The 23073-nt window shown below is 54.0% G+C and overlaps 3 non-coding genes across 3 annotated transcripts; 2 read left to right on the forward strand and 1 right to left on the reverse strand.

Annotated features, from left to right (window-relative positions):
• Positions 1-7958: 7958 nt before the first annotated feature.
• TRNAQ-CUG lies at positions 7959-8030 on the reverse strand. Its single transcript has one exon. It is a non-coding gene; the product is annotated as a tRNA-Gln (tRNA).
• Positions 8031-19060: 11030 nt separating this feature from the next.
• Positions 19061-19132, forward strand: TRNAA-UGC. Its single transcript has one exon. It is a non-coding gene; the product is annotated as a tRNA-Ala (tRNA).
• A 1218-nt stretch (positions 19133-20350) lies between these two features.
• TRNAK-UUU lies at positions 20351-20423 on the forward strand. Its single transcript has one exon. It is a non-coding gene; the product is annotated as a tRNA-Lys (tRNA).
• Positions 20424-23073: the final 2650 nt, after the last annotated feature.

Here is a 23073-nt window from a genome sequence, read left to right on the forward strand (position 1 = left end):
TCTGATTGTCCCTGCAGTGCCCAGCACAAGGAGGCATAGTGGACCCTGAGCGAGGGTTTTGGGTGATGCAGTAATGGAGCTAGCGGGTGATAAGGGGGGTTCTGGGCATCTCTAATCCTGTACCCAAAGCCATGACTGCGAGCCCACTCCTCTCAGTCTCAGCCCCCACAGCCCGAAAGACATGACTGGCCACTCACGCTGTGACCCAGTGACAGCAATGAGGTCTCCCTGAAGATAGGGGGTGGGAGGAGCAACCCCCTTATCCTGGCAGGCAGGACACATCCTTCCCAGAATGGCGGAGACCTTGCCCGTGGGCAGATAGACCCAGCTGAGCCCATAGGAGACAGGGGGAGGGGGAGCAGAGGAAGAGGATGAAGGCAACTGAACATGACAGGTGTCCATGAAAGGAGAGAGAGAGTTTGAGTGTAAGTTGGCCAACACAGAGAGAGAAACCTCGGAGAAAGAAAGAAACTCAGAACAGGGAGTCACCCTCATGGATCCAACCTTCTGCTAGGGAGCACACACCACGCCTGGCCAGAGAGACGATCAGCCCCCACAAATGGCAACATCATCTCCCTTGAAGCCACAGCTAGTCCAGAAACCCACACCCAGGTAACGGGAAGTCCCTGCCTGGAGCCAGGAGGGCTGTGACCAGAGCCCTTCCCAAACCAGACACTTCTCTCACCGACAGAGACAGCTACTCTCATCCCAGCTGGGCAGGTCTTGCCTGGCACCAACAGGATTCACCCTGTCACTGCTCTCGCTCACTTTCCATCTCACCTCGGGGCTGGACTCCGTCCCCGCAACTTCTTTTCCTTTGGTATGAAACACAACACAAAAGAAAAAGCAATGGTGGCGAGGCTCCTCTTCTCGCTACTCCCGCACCCCAGGGCTCCGGCTTCAACCCTCCTCCCATTCTGCCATCACAGCTACAATTAGAAATCTGAGCCCGGGGCTCACACCTGGTTGTCTCCCCAATCCTTGGCGCTGTCCAGCATGTCTCCCTCCACAGAAGTCACCTGGCCTCGTCTTAGACTCCATCTTCATATTGCTCTTCTCCTTCCCAGAGCTCCTGCTCTGCTCCTCAGACCTGTCTGTGCTCAGCTCTGCAGGGGAAGGGGAAGGGGCATGATGGGAACACACACGCCCCATTCCAGACACCACGCAGCATCCACCGGGCTACCAAACCACGTCACCTTCGGCCAAAACCACACCCCACCCCGCGGGAGCAAAAAGCCTTTGTGAGCTCAGCACACACAAGCCAGGAAAAGATTAACACCCACACCCAGCCCAGCCAAAGTGGGAGCTTCCCCCACTTCCTGGCCACAGGTCCACGGGGCTCATGGATGGAGGAGTTTGGTGGGCTGTGGGGGTCCCTGAAGGACTAGCTCAGCGTGTGAATGAGTGACTGGGATGTATGTGGGGCCGGACTGTGGGTTGGGGTGTCCAGGGGGACCCCAGGGAAGGGACTAGGGGGATTAGGGATCGAGGAGGGTGGGGTTACCAAGGTGCATTGTGGGAATGTGGGATTTAGAGAGCCCAGAGTGGATGGGTGGGGGCGGGTTGGAGGACCCCACAGTGGCTGAAAAGGGGAACCCGGCAGGTTTGGGGGTAGCAGAGATTGGAGATGAGGAACCTCACACCCTGGGGATGGACTGGGGGAGTGGGGGGGATGGGAAAGTGGGGCCCAGCAATGGAGAAATGGGCTGGAATCAATTAGGGGCGGGGCGATGAGGGGGAGGAGGAGGTCGGGGACGGAGCGATGAGGACGGGGGGTGCGAAGGGAAAGGCCGGGCAGAGCGGACAGGGTGGGGGAGGGGATGCTGGGGGCTGAGGGATCCGCACAGATGGGGATGGGGCTGGCGAGAGGGTCACAGCGGGGGAGGGGACACTGCAGGGGCAGGTTGGGGGGGCTGAAGGGCCCCGCGGCCCCAGGCTGCCGCTTGTGGGGCTGCTCCCAGGCAGCTCAGCCCCCACCCGCTGCTGCCCCCAGGCCCAGCTGGGGGGGGGGGTGAAGCCCTTTCACTCCGCGCTGCCTCTGCCCTGTGCCCCCCCCGCCCAGATCCCACGCGGGATTCGAATCCCAACGGCCGCAGCGCGCGCCCGGAGGGGGGGGGGGGCAGCGAAGCCTCTGGGCGAGGGAACCGGGGCCTCCCCCCACACACCGAGTCCTGGTCCCGCGCTCTCTCCGCCAATCAGGGAGCGGGGAGGGACGCGGCGAAGTGACGAGTTACGGCCCCTCCTCCAATAGAGGCCGTGTGTGTGAGAGAGAGAGAGAGAGAGAGAGAGAGAGAGAGAGAGAGAACTACGCTTCCCAGTGTGCACCGGGAGGGGGCGTTGTCTGAGCAAATTTTCCGTCACTTCCGCTCTGAGAGGAGCCAGGAACTATAACTCCCACCCTGCCCCGGGGCGCCTCCGTCCTCTCCAGCCCAGGTGACGGCGGGTACCTGGGTCAACCTGACACCTCCCCCCCCCCATGCAACTCCTCATCCCCGCCCCGCCCCCCAGAGAGCCCCGGCCCTGCTTGCTTCTCCCTTGGCCTTGTCTTTCCCCACTCGGGGGCGGGGCTGGGAGCCAGGATTCCTGGGTTCTCCCCCCAGCTCTGGGAGGGGAGTGGGGGAGGGGTTTGGGTTCCTGCTTCCCTCGCGGCGACCAGCAGAGCGCCCCCGGCAGCTTGCGGACACTCCAACCAGGCGCTGGGTGTGCTGGTGCCTGCAGCCCCCCCAGTTCCAGCCCCTCTGCCCAGGCAGCTCCCCTAGCCTGACACACACACCCAGCCCCTGCACCCGCCCCACCCCAGGGCTCCTCAGCCCAGAGGGGAGCCCCCCGGCTGAGTGGGGAATCAGAACCCCCCGAAATTACCCTGGGACCAGCATGATCTGCCCCCGCCCTGCATGTATTCCGAGTGAGTCAGTTTCCCTGTCCCAACATGTGTCCTGCCATGTGTCCCTTCTCCTCCCCAGTTCCCTCCACCCCACCCCATTTCTCCTGCACCCCGGGCTGGGTCTCTGCCAATCCCCCTTCTCCCCTCCTGACCCCAAGATCCCCTGCCCCTGCAGGTCTATGGGGCTGGGTCTCTCCCTCCCCCCTTCTCCCCCCATCCCCTCATCCCTTCCCCCAATATCTCCCTGCCCCAGGCTGTCTATGGGGCTGGGTCTCTCCCTGAAGCCCCGCCCCCAGCGCGGGGCTCACAGACAATCCCCGCCCGGCGGCTGTGACGTGTGCTGACGTGTTCACTCTCTGCAGGCGACTCATTCACTGGAGACTAAAACGACAGAAGGTGTCACGTGTCCATGGGCGGGGCTATGCAGATGAGCAGTGTCTGGCGGCAGGACGGAGAGCAGCGAGAGGAACCGAAGGAGCCCGGCGGAGAGAATTCTCTGCGTGTGGACACAATCCGGTGTGGGGAGTTCGTGCTGTGGGTGCCTGCACCGGAGTCACTTCGGGGCAGTGATTGCCACTGAGCTACATAGTGACCAAAGGCGTGTGAATGGGGTGTGGTGCCTGGCGGGGAGCAGCTCATGGTGATAAGGAAAGCAGGAGATGCTGTCCTAGCAGTGGTTTGTGGGGGTATGGGGGGTTTCTTTGCAACCATGAGTGGGATTGTTATGGGTGCAACTAGACCCCCCCCTCTTCTCTGGTGGGTGGGGCTTCTACTGTCTGCCTTGGGGAGGGGGAGGTCCATGATGTCACAGCCCATGGTGGGGGGAGAGGTTTGAATCATGTTTCTGAAGTGGGAGAGCAACTTCCCCTGCTCCCACTCACTCTACACTAGGGGGCTGGGCTGGGATCTCTAGGGAGGGGAGCCCAGGAAAAACAATCTCCCCTATGGAACCCAGGAGTCCTGGCTCCCACTCCCCCTCCTCTAGACCCCCTCCACTCCCTGGGCCAGGGATAGAACCCAGGGGTCCGGGTGCCCAGCCCCCTCCCCGCTCTGACCACTAGACCCCACTCCCCTCCCAGGGTGGTGCAGGGGTCACTGGGTCTGTGTCCCAGCTCTGTAAAGGGCCGTGACTGATTTTCCCAAAGTGCTTCCTTCTGAATCCAGCACATCTGCCCCCCCCGCCCGGTCATTGCCCACCCCCGTGTGGGGGCACCAGCACTGTGCCGGGTCGTAATGGGAAATTGTCCAAGCTGGCCCAGGAGAGACGTGTGTGTCCCTGCTGCCCCCTGCTGCTGGGGCTGAGCCCCGCTCTGTGTGTGTGTGTGGGGGGGGTGGCTTTGCAGGATTTTGTATCCTGCAGCAAGTGACACACACACACACATTGATGAACAAAGGGACTCAGACAATCCCAAAAACACTCACACACAACACACCCAGAGGGGCATGCTAGCCCAACCCGCAAAGAGAGAAACAATCACACCCCCAGCCACACTCACAATCACACCCCCAGCCACACACACACACCAGAATATTCACAATTGTGCTCAGAGACACAACCACACACAGTTCACTCCCAGTCCTCCCAACACAAGGACCTCCTGCCCCACACAGCGTGTGCCGGGGCCTGTGGAACTCACTGCCACTGGACAGCTACCCATGAGAATGGACCTTTCCAGGAGACCAATAGACATGGCCGTGGCGACAGAGGGGGCTGGGCTTCCATGGTCTGACTCGGGCTGAGACTGGTTCTGACCTAGAGGGGTCTATCCAGCAGGGGGCAGCATGACCCACACACAGACCCACCAGAAGCGCCTTTCTTAGCGGGTCTCCCAGGCCATCCCCCACCCTGCCCCAGGTTGGGTAACAAAGGGGCAGTACGGGACTCTGGGCCGTGTCACAACCCGGCCCCAGCCCCTCGCTCCCACAAGCTGGCGAGTTGGGTAACTGCTGAGGGATTGCACAAGAGAGTCAGAGCCAGGGAGAGAACCCAGGAGTCCTGGCTCCCCCCCGACACACACCCTAACCACTGGACCCCACTCCCCTCCCAGGGCTGGAGATAGAACCCAGGAATTCTGACCACCAACCCCCCTCCCCCGCTCTGACCACTAGACCCCACACGCCCCTTTTAGATTTTAGTCCCGCTGCCTCTTCTATCCACCCACCCCACCTGTCCATCCCTTTGCTGCAGGTTTCTGGGGTGTCACCCCTGCTCTGCACTCCCCCAGTGCAGCCCAAGGCTTTTCCTCCCCCCAACCACACATCCTCTCCCCCCTCGTGCTGGATCGTCTGGCACAGGCTCCTTCAAGGGTTTGCATTTCTTGGTATTTTTTAACCCCATCACCACTTCCTGCCCAGCTCCCTCCTGCTGTGCAAGATGGTTTGGGGGGGATGGGAAGAACCCAGGAGTCCTGGCTCCCAGCCCCACCTGTGCTAACATATGAGACTCCACTCTAACCCCAGCACTGGGACTGGAACCCAGGAGTCCTGACATCCATCTTCCTTTCCTCTAACCACTAGACCCCACTCCTGCCCTTTTGGGGAGCCAGGACTCCTGGGTTGTGTCCCCAACTCTGGGAGCAGAGTGGGGTCTAGTGGTTAGAGCAGGAGGAGCCAGGAGTCCTGGGTTTTACTCTCAGTGCTGCTGTGTGACACTGGGCCTCTGTTTCTCCTCCCACTTTTTGGGTGTGGAGCCTATAAACTCTCTGGGGCATGGCCTGTCTCTTGCTGTATCTGGGCAGCACCTGGCCCAACGGGGGCCTTGATTCTGCCCCGGTCTCTGTAGGTGCTGCTGTTGTACAGATAAATAGTCGTGATACTAAAAGACGTGGCAGTGCGTGAGTGCACCACCATTGCCGTGCAAGGGCTAAATGTGATTCTTATCCTTGTGACCTCCTGTGCACCCTTCCCCCTCCCCAATTCTCCACCCTGGGCCCCTTGTGCCGCTGCCCTTGTCAACGGCAGCGCAGGAAGCCACCCAGCCCTAGCCCTAAAACAAGAAGATGAGAGGAAAAAAAGAAAAAGCTCACACCAACAGGAAACCAGCCCCAGCAGTTTGTGACTTCACTTCCCAAAATTATACACACACACACACACACACACAGAGAGACAGAGCCCCGCTCAAACAGCCCCCTTTGCCAATCCACCACCTCATCTCGTCCAGGGAGGTCTAGGCGGGGAGCTCCGTGTGGGAGCGGCGATGGACGGCACCATCAAGATAGGTACTGGAGATGGTCCTCCAGGTACGGGCGTCTCGGCTCCAACTGGCACTGGGCTCACACTGGGCTGCGTTCACTTCCTCTCTCTGGTGTGCGCCCCAGCTCCACAAACGCCCCCACCCCCTGCTCTTTCCTTCTGGTACAAAAAATATCCTCTTCCTTCACCCCGGAGAGAGACACCCACGGTGCTGCTCAGCGCACATCTTCCCCCCCATTCCCAGGAGTGTGCGGGAAGGGGGTCAGGATTGGGGAGAGCCCGTGTCCCGAGGGGAGGGTATGGGGGGGCTTGTCCCCTCCTTGGAGCATGGGGGTTCCAATAGGCACCTATGGATGGTCCCCCCAAGCAGGGCCAGGATGGAAATGGGAGGCCTGTGCCCCCAACATGGAGAATCTGGGGTGTAACCTTACTTAACAGGTCAGTCTGTCCTTTCTCTGACTGTCCCATTCCAGCTTCAACTAGCGCTTGTGGCTCATTCGTTCTTTTTCATTCCTTTCCTTCTCTAGCTTGTATGTTCTTGCTTTCTTTTTTCCCCTCTACCTTTCACGCTCTTCCTTTCTTTCCGTCTTTTTCTAATATTTTTTCTCTCCCTTTATTTCTTTCTCTGCCTTTCACGTTCTTTTCGCTTGCTCTCTCACAAGTTATTTTTTTCACTTGCTCTTTTTCCTCGCTCCTTCCGAGCCAAGCGGGTTCTCCTTGCACACAGATTTTGACACGTTTTCCTCCTGATCAGCAAGTGGATTAAGCACGTCTTCAGTAAGGGTTTGCCATGCCAGGGAGCAGGCTGGCCGGGTGTCTTTGTGGCCGTCTGCTGGCCATGCATAGGCATGGTCCTCCCCTCCTCTGGCCCTGCCCTCGGTTGCTCTGTAGCTTTTAAGCCTTCCCTTGGAGCTGTCAGCACCAGCCGCCTCTGCTCCAGGTGCCCAGAGGAGGAGAGGTGCTGGGCTCCAGCCTGGGACTCTGCCTCCCTCCTGCCTAGCCCTGACTATGAAGCCTGGCCCTGGCCCTCCTTCCTTCAAGTGCCAGGTGGACAAGAGGTAACATGTGGCTGCAAGCAAAATGGCCAAACTTGTGGGCCTCATGTGAAGCAGCAAGAATCCCTACCACCTGGTCAAACCACAGGCATCAGGGTCACAAGTTCTAGAGCCCCAACCAGTTTTGGCCATCACAACCCTGTTGCCGGCACAGAGGCCCGAGGCGACAGCAACAGTGGTTTGTTGCCCGGTGTGCTTGGCTTCCAATAAACACACCAAGGTGGAGAAGCAAAACCAAGGTTTATTTGAGCCCAAATAAGGTGGTGCAAGGGAGACATAGCAATCTCAAATCCTGCACACCGATAGAAACAGCTCTTTCTCTTTATACATGATTTTAGCTAAGCATCTCTATTACCCCCCCACCTACCCCTCCCTCTACTCACCCCCCCTCCTCCCCCTCACGTTCCCATATAGCAAGCACATCATAAAGACTTGGCAGCAAACATATTATCTCGTTAGTAACTTTTCTTGACCGGTCATTCTGTTTCACTCCCTTCAGCCAGGTGCAAGCAGGCTGTATAATTGCCTCCTGGTACTGATAACTAGTTGCCACACATTCCATTCTTTCCATCTGGCCTGTGGGGTTAATTAAAGTCTAAACATGGAAGCGGTTCGGGCAAGCAGAGGCCTGATACAGGGAGCCTTCATTGGCACTGTTGTTTTTCACCCCTCTGTCAACACTGGGCCATGCCTGGTGACACCAACAACCCAAGACCTGGCTCCAGTGGGCAAGTCACCCAGCCGGGGAGGAAAGATTGGCTCTTGCACAGCTAGAAACAGGGAAGTTGAGCACTGGGAGCTTCAGGGCTTTACCACAAGCCAACATAAGGTTCCACTGAGATTTGAACTCAGATTGCAGGATTCAGAGTCCTGAGTGCTGCCCGTTACACCATGGGACCAGCTTGTGCTGCTTTCTTTGCACAGTGGTGACCCTCACGGGGCTGGCTCATGTAAGGGACTGTTGGCCCCTTACTAAAACTTAGTGGGGGTTTTGGTTGGCTAGTTCCCCGTCCCAGTAGAAGGGGAAAGGGCCAATGGGAAATCAGGACCCTGAGACTGACAGTCCCCTGGGGCAATGGGGAGAGGCCAAAGCTCCAAGTTAGCCGCACTGACAGGCCAGGCAGTGTAATGAGGGAGTCACCAGGCCAGGGGGTCCCATCCTCCGTGGGAGCTGGAACTGCCTGGGCCAGAGGGGGCGGAGCTAAGGAGAGAGCAGGAGCCCGAGAAGAGCCGGGGAGCAGAGCTGCACCAGCCGGGGAGAACCAGAGCAGATCTGTGCTGGGAGCCGAGCCGCAGCAGCACGAGCCGTAGAAGCTGCCCAGGGAGCAGATCTGTGCTGGGAGAAGAGCTGCAGCAAGCGGAGCCAGAGGAGCAGCCCAGGGAGCTGGAGGCAGAGCCGCAGCAGCACTGGGGCTGGAGGTGGGTGCAGTGAGCAGTGTGGGAGAGCGAGGGGGACCCTGGGCAGAAGGCCCAGTGCAAGGAGATGCCACCCGTCAAGAGATCTTGCAGGCCACACTTTTGGGGCTGGGGGGATCATATCCCCTACATGGGGGCTGGCACTGGGAACAAGGGGCCTGTCACCTAGAGCGCGTGGCCACTGCCAGAGCACGTGTCCAGCCCGTGGTGTCCCTGCAGCACAGCCAGGGCCTGGGGAGGAGGCCTGGGACATGTGAGGGAGAGACTGTGACCTGCCCTGACCCTCCAGAGACGCTGGTTGTGATCTCCCTGCGCCACAGAACAGGGTGACGTGTTTTCCTTTCCCATCTTTCCTTGTGTTTTACATTGATTGCTGGGTAATAAATGGTGTTTGCTTGAAGCACATGCAATGAGGAGTGGGTCAGGGAAGTGCCCAGAGTGGAGACACTGTAGCCCCTGTTCAAGTGATCATGACACGATTGGGGGTCATCAAACCCCCCAGGATTTCTGGGCCCAGCCTTGTTGGGGTTACGAAGTCTCTGCCACACAGGAGAGTAGAAAGAGCCTCCTTGTGGTCAGGCAGCCTCTGGGTAAGAGGGTGGGGACTCAGATCCTTTCTCCAGCCAATTGCACCAGGGTCGTGTATAAACCAGGGAAGTTCCCCACAATAGCCGGACCTGAACCCCCTGTACACTTGTACTCTGTCCTCATTGCTTCTCTGTCTCTCTTCCCCTCATCTCTGCTGCTCCCCCTCTGGGCTTTCTCAGCACCTGGCCCCACAGCGCTTCCTGCCAGCCAGACACTGCCTGTTCTAGGCCTGCTCCTGTGGATGTGGCCTCTCTCCTGATCTCTGAGGGAAGGAACCTTTCCAGGAATTGGCCACGGCTTCTGGGAATGCGCATGTGGCTGGTGGACAGCACCAGGAATCATTTGGCTCCTGGCACACAAGGCAACTTAAAAGCTTAGCACTCAGACAGGGGCTTGAACCCTGGACCTGTAGATTAAGCACTTGATGCTCTACCGACTGAGCTACCTGGGCTTGCTGAGACCATCTTCACCGTTCAGCACAAGAGCGAGCAGGCAGGCAAAAGAGAGTCAAATAAAGTCCAGAACCCCTCCTCTTTTTCTGCACAGCCACTGCCTGTCAGCAGGATTCCTCCTCCTCCTCCCTCCTGTGCCTCAGTGCGACTAAATCTCCACACCTAGACAGCCGGTCCGTCCGCTGCACCCCAATCCCCCATGCCTGAGCCTCCCTGCCAAAGCCCTGCACCTGGCTCCAGAGAATTAAGTCTCACGTGTTGCTGGGAACTCGACTTCTTGTGCCCAGAGAGTCTCGGCCCCCCTCAGCAGATGACCTGAGAAACACAATGTCCCCCTTTTCCAAAGAAGTGCTTGGAGGGGTTTTTCTCATGTTACCATGTGGCCTAATGGATAAGGTGTCTGAGTGTAGATCAGAAGACTGAGGGTTTGAGTCCTTTGGTGGTTGTATTTCTGTAGTTTTACCGTTGTGCTGAACGTCCTGCTCCCTTCAGGGCTGGAACCTCTTCTTGGCCGCTCAGGCCGATGCTCTGGCTTCAGCTAGAGCCCCGGGAAGGAGTTGGGGGGTGGGCATCACAAAGGCTGGGGCATGAGCCCCAGGTGCTTCCAGTCTAGCCTTTGCCCTTCCTGACTTGCCAAAGAAAATGGGCGGCTGCCCGGGCTAGCGTGTGCGCCTGTCCCTGTGCTGGAGGGTACTTGCTACATAGCGTCTTTGGAGCCTGGATGTTTCTCTGCTTCTCACCAGCTGGGGAAAAGCATCTTGGGGTAAAATCTCCTGCCCCATTGCAAAAGTGAGCACCGTGAATGGGAACAGTCAGAGGCCCCACCATGGGGGCTGGCCCTGCTTTCCTACCATCTTGTGATGTTGGCCACAGAGCATCAGCAGCCGCCCCGCATGCTGGTGACCTTCACTGGGTGTTTGGCATGGCAGGGAGCAGCCTGGCTGGGTGTTTTTGTGCCTGTCTGAAGGTCACACGTAGGTATGGTCCTTCCCTCAGTTGCTCTGTGGCTTTTAAGCCTTCCCTTGGAGCTCTCAGCACCAGCTGCCTCTGCTTTAGGTGCCCAGAGGAGTTGCTGGGTCACTTTTACAGATGCCCTTTCCCTGCTACTGCCCTTGCTCAGCTGCACAGAGGAGCTTCCATCCCCAATCCCTGCCCAGCAGCTCTCTGGCACCATTCCCAAGGGTCACCCTGCCTTACTCTCTCCCTGCCATGTTGGGAAAGACAGTTCTTATTTCTCATCATTAAAGGTCAGGCAGCCAACTAGAGGCAGAAGCCCACAGTATCTTTATCTACTGCAGAGCCCAAGCTCAGGAACTCACCTTGGGTGCAGGCACTGCTGTGCTCCCAGAAAACAAGCCACCCCTGCACAAAGGGGAATGACAGGGCCTGCCAAAGACCAGGATAGAACCAGGGACCTTTAGATTTTCAGTTTAACACACTCCCAACTGAGCTATTTTGGCAGCTGCAAGGAAGCATCTTGGCCTGTTGCTTCTCTGTCTGGGATGTTTTCCAACACGGCATCAGTGAGACTGATACTGGAATACTGCCTCCAGTTTTGGTGTCCTCATTTGAAAAAGATGTTGTGAAATTGGAGCTGGGGCAGCAAAGAGCCACCAAATGTTCTGAGGGCTGGAGAAAAATGCCTTCTAGGGAGCTATTGAACGAGCTCAACCTGTTTAGCTTATCAAAAGAAGATTGAAAGGTGACTTCACTGAAGTGTTGAAGGGCCTTAATGGAGACAAAAGATTGGATATTAAAGGGCTCTTTAATCTAGCAGAGAAAGGCATAACAAGACCCAGTGGCTGGACGGTGAAAAGAGACAAATTCATATTACAACTAAGGCACAAAAATTCAACAGCGAGGATGATTCACTACAGGAACAAGCTACCAAGGAAAGTGGTGGATTCACCATCTCCTGATGTCATTTCATGAAGACTAGCTGCCTTTCTGGAATGTGTTTGCTCCCAAAGTAGCTCTTGTTTCATACAGGAGGCCTGTGATATGCAGGGGGTCAGATTAGATGCTCTAATGGTCTCTTCTGGCCATAAAGTCGACTAATTTCTGAAAAAACGGAGTGTAGCATTGGGAGCAGCATCTGATGTTTTCCTGTCTAGCCGGCTTGCTGCCTAGAACAAACGCTCCTTGAGTGGGGTGATCCACAGGGAGTAGCTCAAACCTCCACAGTGCCTGGCCAGGGGCAGGACATTAGCACAGCAAGGGAGGGGTGTGGCAGTGACATCACAAAGGCCTTTTGCAGGACCTCAGACTATTGGTCAAAGGTGGTGGGGAGGTGGTGACCTCACAGAGAGATGCTGACATCAGGCAGGCAGGACAGGGGCAAGGGGCCTGGGAAACCTAAGAGACCCCTGTGGCTTTGCTTCAGCAAGTCTCCTTCTCCAGGTCTCTCTTTGAGAACAGAAAGAGTATTTGGGTTCAAGGATGTGAGCGCCAGGAGGAACCTGTTTTCTCCTTCCCTTTTAGTGATTTTACTAGAAAACAGCCATCCCTGTTTAGAAGGTAAGAGCCCCCTCGAGGGAAGGGGTGTCCTGGGGGTGTCACAGTTCGGATGCTGGTGCCTCCCCCAATGTAAGGAAGCTCCCGCCACCCTGCTCTGTGTTCGCAGGGCGGGAGAGAGCAGCATCCACGGCAGTGATTTGCTCCTGGCTGCTGCAGCAGAGCAGCAGGCTCAGCTGTCAGAACTTCCCAGAGCGATGAAAGGGGAGGGGCCCATGGCTCTGTAGCAGGAATGCAGGGCAAGCGAGTTCACGGCGGGCCTTGTGGGATACTGGAGGAGGCCAGTTATGGTGATATAATGAACAGCAGCATCTACATTGACACTCTGTCACTTTAAGTTTGCTAAAAAAGCTCTAGGCCTCTCGTCGATGTGGTTTTATTTTGTCGCCTAAACAGGGCAGTTTTGTCGCCAGATGTGGCATTGCAGTGTGTACACCAGCCACAAGCTGCCGACCGAGGGAACGTTGTGTGTTTTTCACACACCTGAGCAATATAATTCTGCTGAAATAACTGTGTAGTGCAGACCTGGCCAAAGATTCTCTCTCTCACACACACACACACAGCTTGCAAGGAAAACCTCACCTGCTCCTCTGCTTTGCAGAATCCAAACACAAGCAAAGCTTGTCAGGCCCCGGTGGGGATGGCAGGAAGTCAGGTGTGAGCAGACACTGTACCTTAGTTACAGTAGGCACCATGGTTTAGCTGATTAACGTACCTATTTTGTAAACAGGAGATGCTGGGTTCAACTCCCAGTGGTGCCTTGTTAAGATGCTTTTAGAGCACCTGGTATTGGCTACTGTCAGAAGACAAAATACAGAGCTAGATGGACCTTTGGTCTAGCCCAGTGTGGTTTTTCTTATCGTTTAAATTACACTCACTGGTACTGATACTAGAGTTACTGAAAGTTTGGGAGCTAAGAGCTGATAGGTCAGTGGTCCAAACCCCTTGCAGATGACCCCCTCCCTCTGGGACAGGCGCAGGTCTGATCACTCGCACCAAATGCACGTTGTGGCTCTAAAATCTGTGGGCAGCTCATTTAGTTTACACCCAGGGTTGAGTCCTTGATTCACACATCAAGGATAACAACCCTTTGTTTCTCCTGATCCAATAATAAGAAGACTGGGAATCCAACACCAGCCACAAGTGATCATTTCGGCAAGCAACCCAACCTATTTCCAACATACTGTAAAATCCACATGCAGACTCGTACACGAAATCTTGCAAGAAAATCTTCCTGAGGGGGTCTGAAGTACCTGCTGCTGGAGGGAAGGAGGGAACTGTGGGTTGGGATTGAGGAGCAGCGTGAGAAGGGGCCTGTGGGTTGAGTCTGAGGGGCACTGGGAATAGGAGGGGGTTGTGGGTTGGGTCTGAGGGGCACTGGGAGTAGAGGGGACATGGGCTTGGGCTGAAGAGCATCCTCATTTGGGCATCCAGCAGGACAGGGGAAGGCGCAGGTGATTCTAATTCCTTAGGGGTGTTTGTGTGTGCAGGGGAGGAACATGCTTTATGCCCAGAGGACTTTATTCCTCCAGCCTGTGAGGACAGAGGGGCTGTCAGGAAGTTGTCCCTTCTACCCCCACCCAAAGGCCCTTCTGAGAAAAGGGAAAATCCTGAAGAGAAAGAGTAACACCAAAGAAGATTCTAAGTAACACCAAAGAAGATTCCAGAGAATCAGATATTTACAAACATGGGGAGAAGTTTATCACCTGACGAGGGACTTGAACCCTGGACCCTCAGATTAAAAGTCTGATGCTCTGCCAACTGAGCTAACCAGGCTCATATAAGAAAAGTGCAGGTTGGTGCAGAGGTGAAGCTAGTCAAGAAAAAGCGAGCGGGAAACAATAGGGGAAACCTGCTGCTCGCTCTCTCTTCCCAGCCCTGGCCTGGCCTGGTATTAGTGCTGGTTAAAAAGATGGGAAAATATCAACATCTACCAGCCTTTCACAGCTGTACAAGACTCAGGCACAATACAGAGGTGCCCATCTGCAAGTGCCGAATGGTTGGATTGGCTAATGCAACATGTAGATGTCCAGAGCACTCTGGGATATACAACCAAGTGTCCATCATCATCATTATTTCGAAGGGATAATGATAATGATGGGAAGGTTCACAACTGATGCAGCTGTTGCATACTAAGGTGCACGTTTGGCAGTTACGTTGGCTCAGGTTGGCCACCCTGGTCTAGATGTAGAAGTTACAATATTTAAACTTGAAAGAGGGGCCAATTTCCCCATCATTTCACACCTTTACATCCAAACGCGATGACTTTCTGAATGAACCCTCCTCGTTCAGCCAGAAGATCTTGGGGTGGATGTAGGAGTCACTGGGTAAAATTCACTGGGCTCTGTTATGACTCAGGTCAGAGCAGAGGTACCTAGTGATCTAATCTGGCTGTAAAATCTATATATCAACACCAAATATGGTGTGAAATTAATCCTCAGAAATGGCTGTTCCCCCCACAGACCCCAGCAAGGGGCTCTCCAAGGAAGGGGGATGTTGAGGAAGGAAAGAAGAAAGACGTCCTTCTCCCCCTGGAGGAACTGGGCTCTGCGCTTTGGACAGAAAGGAGGGGAAGGAAATGGTCACATGATGGCAGCAGAACCTAAGAAATGAAACACAACAGGCTTCTGAGCATGTTGCTTCTAAACAGTGAACGAACCTGACTCCCGTATCATGAAAAGCCAAAAAGCCGTTTCTTTCTATGCCCGGGAGAAAAGAGTTCCAATAATTCCTGCCTGTTTACTTTTGAATTATTTTATATTATAAAGAAAATTGTAACAAAATTAGTCTGAACTTGAGCTGCCTGTTATTAAAAGCTGGTTCCCAATTCAGTTCCAACTGCCCTGCTAGAAACACCCCCAGGTCCCTGCTCACCCCAGGAATAGGAAAAAGAGAAACCCCCACTGGGCACTGCCCTTGGTGCCAGGCTGCTGTCCCGGGGTGCGGGTGGGGACTGATTGTTTCCTGCTGAGGAGGGAGCCAGTAGAGGCCTCTGGTGCTCTGCTCCTAGCATCTGCCCGGCCCAGGCTGTCCTCTGCCTCAGCTGCTGCTCCCGGCCTGCTCTAGAGTCAAACACGCAGGGCCCCCAGGGGAACAGAGGCTGGGACAGGGCAGCAGCCTGGGCTGGGCTGGGAAGATGCTGGGAGTTCTCGTTCCCTGAGAACTGGCCCGGCTCCCTTCTCAACAGCAAACAAATCAATTCCACGTCCCCTCCCCAGAAAAGCCAGCCTGGAGCCAAGGGCAGCAGGGGACGATTCCCTCCAGTTCCCACCGAGGCAGGAGAGAAGCCAGGGTGTTTCTAGCAGAGTTTATGGAACTGGAGTGGGGAAACCAGCCTTTAATAACAGGCAGTTCCAGTTTAAGCTAAGTGTTTTTAACAATTTCTACAACATGAAATAACCCTTCAATCGTAGTGTCACCATCCATAAAATTGCTTCAGCCTTACAGGTTCCCAAGTGCAAAACTAAACATCTCTTCAAACACAAGGGAGTGGAGATCAGTCAGTGTTCAGAGTCATCCCACATAAAAGAACCATATTGTGGTACATACTGGCCCCATCATGTGGCCATCGCCTTTCCCTCCTCTCTTCTTAAAAGTTTTAGTATTTTGCACAGAAACTTTCTTCCCTCAGGAGAGACCTGGGAACCAGGACTGCCAGCCAGAAAAACACCTTTAAGAGGAGGCATAATCTATCAAAAAATGATCTCCCTTCTTCTGTTCAGTGGCAGCCTGAAATGCTACTTATCCCGGTGGAGCTGGAGGATTGAAAGCAGCTACATCAAGCCCCTGTGTAGCTCACAGGAATGAACACAAACACTCCCTTGTATCTGAAGAGATGTTTAGTTTTACCCTTGGTAAACTACAAGACTAAAGGGAAAGGCAGGGATGGTGTCAGATATAAAGAGTGAAACACGAAACAATCATCATAGTTATGCCTATAGTGACTGCAAAATCTTTCTATATTCTTCTTATTATCATCAGTGTATTATTTTCTCTGGCATCTAGACATTGACTAGACCTTGACCAAGAAATTTGAATCTTGACAAAATATTCAACTACGCCTCGTTAAGGTAATGGACTTGACACCCACTCGGGTGTCTCCCTGCAGGTTCAAGTACTAACAACAGTGGCACCTTACAGCCATAGATTTTAATCAGGGCAATACATTGATACAAATTCCTGTTAAATCATTTCTCAGCCAGAGTCCATCACCCACATTCCTTAGGGCATTGGGCCACCATGTGGACATTTCATTTCCCGCCTAAATTTCACACAGAGAAACAATTTCCTTTGCACAGATCCATGAACAGCAAAACCTCCCTGTGTCTCTTGTCTGAGCCAGGGCATTCAATTGTACTGAAACCTTCTCTCCTGCAATGGCGATGGTCAGACAGAGGGGACATGGCCACCTTCACCTCTGACAGTGAGATATTGGCTCGGCTCTTTCTTTCTGCTGCTGTTGTTAGTCCATGAAACATCAGGGATGGAATGCAAGGCTGAGCTCACACACCAATCCCCTGAAACATTTCAGTGCCCCAGAGAAATCCTGACCCCTGCTATTGCAATGATATGGTGGAGATTCGAATAGTCGCAGTGTAGAAGGAGCCTGAGGGTGTTTATTTGTGAGCTGAGGTTCCCTGTCTGACATTTGCCTTCTTTCCTGGTTCGTTATGTCTCCAGTGAGCAAACCGGAGCTGTCACAAGGCTGGTTAAATGCTGCTTTTTAGACCAGAGAGCTGGGGTTGATTTAACATGCTGTCGCCATCAGCTGGTCAGAGTAACCAGGGTGGGAGGGTGGAATTTAGGATTCTCCCACCAAGGGGAGGTGCTGTTGGACTCCTCTAGTGGGGGAGAGTCTGAAAAAGTTTCTCAGCTCCCAGAGACGGGGCAAACAAGCTGGTGCCACACACACATTTTCACAGGGAATCAGGCCCCCTGGGGAAATACTCAAAAGAAGCCCAGGCCCAGGAGTGTCAGAAAGGGAATCACTGTTTTCCTTAAGAGGTGGGTTCGGGAAACCTGCAGGTACTTAGATCCCTCCAGTGCCTGATAGAACCATCTGTGGGGAAGGTCTGGGGAAGCCGAGGAGGACAAGGAAAGGGAAAAAGGGCTGGCAGCTGTTGTGTAATCCCCATGCTCCCAGCAGAAGGATCTGGAGGGGTCAGCGCTGTGGTTGCTTGTTGAGGACACAGAAGTCACAAGATGGCAAAGCTCAGAGCCCCGTTACACAGAGTCAGAATGTGACCAGCTCACACCCAGGGGGAGCAACACCCCTCCCTTGGTCTCTATGTCAGGGCTCGTATCAGCTCAGTGTCCTTCCTGCAAGAGTGGGCTGCTGAGAGGGTTGCGATGGGGTAAATGAAGGCAGAGGAGGATTGTTCCTGATGGGTTTTCTTTGTGTTGCTCTGTGATCCTGCTGGAGGAAGCTGAAGCATGATTTGAGTTTTTTTCAGTGGCTTGGGCTGGGCTGAGGTTGTGACCCTGAGCACAGGGGTTCTCTGCTCTTAGCCCCTCAGGGAATGGACAATGGAGCAGCTTCAGAAATTGGCTAGAAAGTAGCCTAAGAAAGTGTAACATAAGTGAGAGAAAAACAGCATCATCACCTCCCTGGTGGTCTAGTGGTTAGGATTTGGCATTTTTCACTGCCACAGACTGGGTTCAATTCCTAGTCAGGGAAAAGTGACTTCAAACCAAAACTGCTTCAGTTTTTCTTCACTTGCAATGTAAATAAATCCACTTTTTTTTCCTGATTCCCCCATCTTCCCAGTGTCTCCATGGCAGGGCCGGCTCCAGGCACCAGCACAGCAAGCAGGTCCCACGGGCAGTCAATGGAAAGGGGAGGCTTCAGCAGCAATTCATCCCTCTCAGAGGGAAGGAACTTGAGGCCAAAAGCGGCAGAGGTAGAGCTGCAGCTTTTTTATTTTTTTTTCCACTGGGGGGCCAAAAACACTGGATCTGGCCCTGCTCCATGGAAGACAATTTGTTAAATCCCAGATAAGTGGAATTATATCAGTTCTCAGCCTGAGTCCTTAGGTCTTAATCCTGAGGATATTGTCCCACCATGGGGCCATTTCCCGTCTCTCTTTCCTAGGGAAGCACAATTTTCTTTGCACAGACACAGGAACAGCAAGATCTTTCTCTGTCCCTTGTGCAAAGCAGGGGGCCAAATTCCCTGGAAACAATGGATGAGTTGGGTGCCCTGGGCACATCCAGCCCTGGCCGTGAGATGTTCCCTCCCCTCTTTCTTTATGCCCCTGTTGTTATTTCATGGATTGTCTGGGATTGGGGAAAAGCTGAGTTCACTCCAGGTGGAGGGGAAAAAGGACCCTGAAAGTCTCAGGCCCCAACTCCTGCTACCAGGATCACTGAGGTGCTGGGAATCTGCATGGGAAAGGGACTGTGTGAATTGTCAAGGTGGGGAATGAATAACAATCTACAACAAGAGCCACCTCATTAACCACTGACACAGGCTAATCCTGCCGCCGATAGAAGGGAAACTGGGAGTGATTCTTTGCTGTTCAGCCATGGAAACAGTGACCCAATTGCAGGGCAGTGAATGTGCTGGTGAAAGCTGGACTTCACAGGCAGGTAGAAAGAGCAGATCCTAGAAACACCTGGAGCTCCCCACAGCACTTCTGCCACCAGGGTCAGGTGTTGAACGACTCACAGTGCCCCCCCCCGACACATTACCTTCCAGCAGGGGGTAGCAGCAACCCCCCACCCAATGCTGGGGAGAGGGCTGAGTGTATCTCTGCACCCTGAGTCCAGGGCACCCACTCTCTCTGCCCCACACATCGAATCTGGCTCTGCTGCAAAGTGACCCCTAAGAACCAGCAACCTCCAGGACAGCAGGTTTGGCCTCAGAGCAGGGAATGTGTCCCTCATGCTGCTCTTAGGCCACTGGATGCTCTGGAAACAGGAGGGCTCTTAGTGTAACCTATAGGACACATGACCCATCTGGGGAAATAGCTCAGTGGTAGAGCACATGCTTTGCATGTATGAGGTCCTGGGTTTAATCCCCAGCATCTCCAAGTTCTTTTCACCCTGCTGCTTTGCTCCTGCCCAGAGGGGATGTGGCCCTGCAGGAATTTCAATCCTGCTCAGTGATGGATAAGTGCCAATTGCATGGAAGGTCTGGGGGGGTTTCTGCTCCTAAGTCTCCTGTGTACATTTAAGATTCCCACCAGTTGTGTTGCCTGGGACAAGGGTAGATGAGAAGGGAGAATCCTCCAGCACTAGAGGGAAAGGTCCCATCTGCACAGACTGAGAGGCAAAGACTAGACTTATTTCTAGTCTGGGCCCAATCTTTTCTCCTGGTATAGTCCTTGTTCCAGCTCAGGTGGTAGCTGGGGATGTCTCATGACTGCAGCCATGTTTGTTCAGTTCCACCCCCTTATACAGCTTTGGTACAAGGCAGGAATCTTTTGTCTCTCTCCTGGGGAAAAGCCCCAGGTTTAAGATGGATTCCTGTACCAGGTGACATGGTCACATGTCCTGTGAGACCCCAAGCCTTCATTCTTCCTGGCCTGACTCAGGGATGGTGCAGGACAGAGCCATCTCCAGTCAATTGTCCTGGTTAATGGGAGCCATCAAGAGTCCAAACCATTGTAAATGGCCCATACTTTGCATCATTACAACAGGACCTCAGAGTTATAGTTCATATTTCTAGTTTCAGATACAGGAATGATCAGTTCATACAAATAGGATGAACACACACAGTAGATTATAAGCTTTGTAATGATACCTTACAAGAGACCTTTTGCATGAAGCATAGTCCAGTCACTTTATATTCACACTCATTAGCATATTTTCATAAAATCCTATGGAGTGCAACGTCACAGCAGGGAAAGGGTTTTACTGCGGCACCTGGGAGCAGTTGAGTTTCATGTTCAGGCTGTGGTCTGAGTTCCTCCAGGTTTCTCGTAAGCACACAGGGACCTTCGCGGGTGCTCTCGATACAGGAATGGCCCAGACATGATAAAGTGATGGGGATTGCATTTTCCTTTTTTATTTTTGTATTTCCAATAACATTTCTGTTTGTGATTTAGTTTTGCTTTGTATAACTGTGTTTTCTCCTGGATTTGATGTTTAATGAAAAAAAGAATAAGGTCTCAAGCCACCAGATGGAGGAGCAGGCTGGGGCTAGGACTGCTAAGAGAGCGAGAATAGCAGATTTTCTGTATAGTTTCCTGCCCTCATTTTCATGATTAGTTTCTCTTCTGCATGAAATTTCCTCTTTTTAAATGTGAGCCTGGCTGGCTCAGTTGGCAGAGCATCAGACTTTTAATCTGAGGGTCCAGAGTTCAAGTCCCTGGTCAGGCAAAGAAACACTTTCCCCCTGTGACATCCCCAAAGAGATTTAGAAGGACTCTCCTTGACTTTAGTTCTTCCTTTTCAGGACATGGCCTTTCCCAGGAAGGGCCCTTTACTGCCTGGGACTGAAGGTGCTATTGCCTCACCTGTCCACTGGCCTCACAGTCTGGAGGAAGAAAGGCCTCTGGGCCTGCAGCAAAGTGCAGTGTGCTGACTTTTTGAGCAAATGCAGGGCTGGCCAGACAGGAATGTTCCCACTGAGTCCTCCCTGCCAGAAAAAATTGTCGCCACAGACAGGGGCGGCTCCAGGCCCCAGCATGCCAAGCGCGCGCTTGGTACAGCAAGCCGCAGGGGGTGCTTTGCCGGTTGCAGCGAGGGCGGCAGGCAGGCTGCCTTCGGTGGCATGCCTGTCAAGGGGCCGCTGGTCCTGCGACTTCGGCGGACCTCCCGCAGGCAAGCCGCCGAAGGCAACCTGCCTGCCGTGCTTGGGGCAGCAAAATGTCTAGAGCCGCCCCTGCCCACAGAGTCCTCCCTGCTGGAAGTCTACAGTAATCAACAGGTGCTCTGCTGGTCCCATGGTGTAAGGGCAGCACTCAGGACTTTGAATCCTGCAACCTGAGGTGAAGTCTCAGTGGAATCTGAGAACAATTCCTGTGCCACAAACCCTGCTGTGTCGTCCAAGGCTCTGTCTTGCTTTCTCAAAAGCCATGAAAGCCACTACAAAAGGGTTTTTTTCTCCTGCTGATAATAGCTCACCTTAACTGATCACTCTCGTTACAGTGTGTATGGCAACACCCAATTTTTCACGTTCTCTGTGTGTGTGTGTGTGTATGTAGATAGATAGATAGATAATCTATATCTTCCTGCTGTATTTTCCGCTGCATGCATCCAATGAAGTTGGTTTTAGCCCAGGAAAGCTTATGCTCAAATAAATTTGTTAGTTTCTAAGGTGCCACAAGTACTCCTTGTTCTTTTTGCAGATAAATGAATGGAGGTTAAGTCCATGAATGGCTATTAGCCAGGATGGGTAAGAAATGGTGTCCCTAACCTCTGTTTGTTAGAGGGTGGAGATGGATGTCAGGAGAGAAATCACTTGCTCATTATCTGTTAGGTTCAGTCCCTCTGGGGCACCTGGCATTGGCCACTGTTGGCAGATAGGATGCGGGGTTGGATGGACCTTTGCTCTGACCTAATATGGCCATTCTTATGGTCTTATGAAGGGAGGAGCAATGTACTGGGATAGAGTTTCTGTAGTGTAGTGGTTATCATGTTTGCCTAACACACAAAAGGTTCCTGGTTCAAAACCAGGCAGAAACATGCTGGCTTAATTTTCCCAGCTCCTACTGGCCTATTCCCTGCTGTTGTAGGAGCAGCAGTGATTTCTATGCTCAAAAGGTCTCTTATACTTCCCCTGCTCCCACTTTTGTCTCCTCTCCCTCTCTGAATGCCTGTGAAGTGGCTTTTCCCCTCCCGCTCCCTCCTGCAATGCTCCTGGGATGAATGGGCTGGTTGAAGAGCAGAAGAGCTCCCAGGTAGACAAGGTGTCTGGGACGCTAATTAGGCAGCGCTCACACACCCAGAGCATGGACACTGCCCAAGGTGGAGTGTGACCAACCAGATGCAGCCAATTCATCTCTAGTCGCAGGCCAGGAGGTGCAGGCCCTTAAAAGGGGAAGGGGCCATGTGCTCAGGAGAGCACTCACAAGCTTGTACCTCCAGTGAATGCCCTTTGCCTGGACCGCCTGGCCAGTGGTTCTCTGCATTGTATTTCATTGTGCCTCAGGAAGACTTACCTTCATCACACCGTCCATAGCTGCGCTGTGGGACACTTACCTTGCAGAATCCTGACATCTCCAGTGCTGTGCCTGTCCTGGGAGTATGAGTGTGACACCCCCCGCCCCGCTTCTTTTGAACTTAGCTATCAATATAATAAACGTGCTGCTTTCTGCCAAACTCTGGTGGGTCATTAGTGCTCCCTACGCTGACTAGCTGGCCCAATTTCGGGTAACACCTGCGATAACCCCAACCCCTGCATGACAGAGGGTGGTGAAATGAGCTGAGAAAAAGCCTTGGCATCAGCAGGGGAAAGCTAGTGGATCTGGGCCGGTCACCTTTTGAAGCCTTGTGGCTTGGTCTCCTCTGCCCTTGGAGATTGGCCTATGGCGGCCGGCTCTTCTGTGTGACTTACCAAAGGAGGAAGTGAGGCGGGTATGGGGCAAAAGAGGAAAGTTGATCTGAGGAAGGCAGGGCAGAAGCTAAGTGCCTCAGTGCGGCTAAGTGGGGTTAGTAGAGCACCACCACTCGTTCTGCAAAGCCTGGGGAGGTGCGGTTGGCTGCTGGGAGGTAGAATCCTGTGCCTGCGTCTTGGCTTCCCAGGGATGGCTACTTGCAGCCCAGGAGAAGGATGGTTCTGGGTAAAAGGAAGACAAGCAAAGCTCTGGGAGGAAGTTTGGGTGTGGTGTGCGGGCTCTGTGCTGGGGGAAGGGGTTGGGGTGCAGGAGGGGTGGCGCTTACCCCGGGCACTGCAGCTCCCAAAGTGACTGGTACACACAACCCTCTGGCAGCAGCTCCTAGGTGGGTGGGGCCAGGGGGTCTCCGTGTGCCGCTGCCTGCAGGCGCTGCTCCCAGAGATCCCATTGGCTGCAGTTCCTGGCCAATG

The sequence above is a fragment of the Mauremys mutica genome, unplaced genomic scaffold (genome assembly GCF_020497125.1).
Source record: "Mauremys mutica isolate MM-2020 ecotype Southern unplaced genomic scaffold, ASM2049712v1 Super-Scaffold_100198, whole genome shotgun sequence".
Taxonomy (NCBI): Eukaryota; Metazoa; Chordata; order Testudines; family Geoemydidae; genus Mauremys; species Mauremys mutica.